Source organism: Penaeus monodon, chromosome 32 (assembly GCF_015228065.2).
Source record: "Penaeus monodon isolate SGIC_2016 chromosome 32, NSTDA_Pmon_1, whole genome shotgun sequence".
NCBI lineage: Eukaryota > Metazoa > Arthropoda > Malacostraca > Decapoda > Penaeidae > Penaeus > Penaeus monodon.
This window is the reverse complement of record NC_051417.1, coordinates 9,990,094-9,990,422: the sequence shown is the minus strand read 5'-3', so window position 1 is coordinate 9,990,422 and position 329 is coordinate 9,990,094.

Sequence of the window (329 nt, the reverse complement as noted above, 5' to 3'; positions counted from 1 at the left end):
TGCCATAGCCAAGGTGCGCTAGCTTGGAAATAATGGAACCGGAAATTGTCAAGAGGGATGGGATGGAACCGAAGCTTCGAAGGCAAGAGGGGGCTTGGCCGGTTCATATGTAACTCCTCTCCCGCGATCGCTCAATACTCGAGGCCGGAGGGACGAAGCTATAGAAAAGTTGTTGCATATATCTTCCAAACGATCCAGAGTGAGGTAGAAGGAAAACGTTTGAATTTTTTTTTTCTAGTTTGTTGTGTCCTCTTTCTTTGATTTATATAAACGATTTCGAAAAAAAAACAATGACCGTAGAAAAAAGGGTGAGTTTTGAACCAATTAAC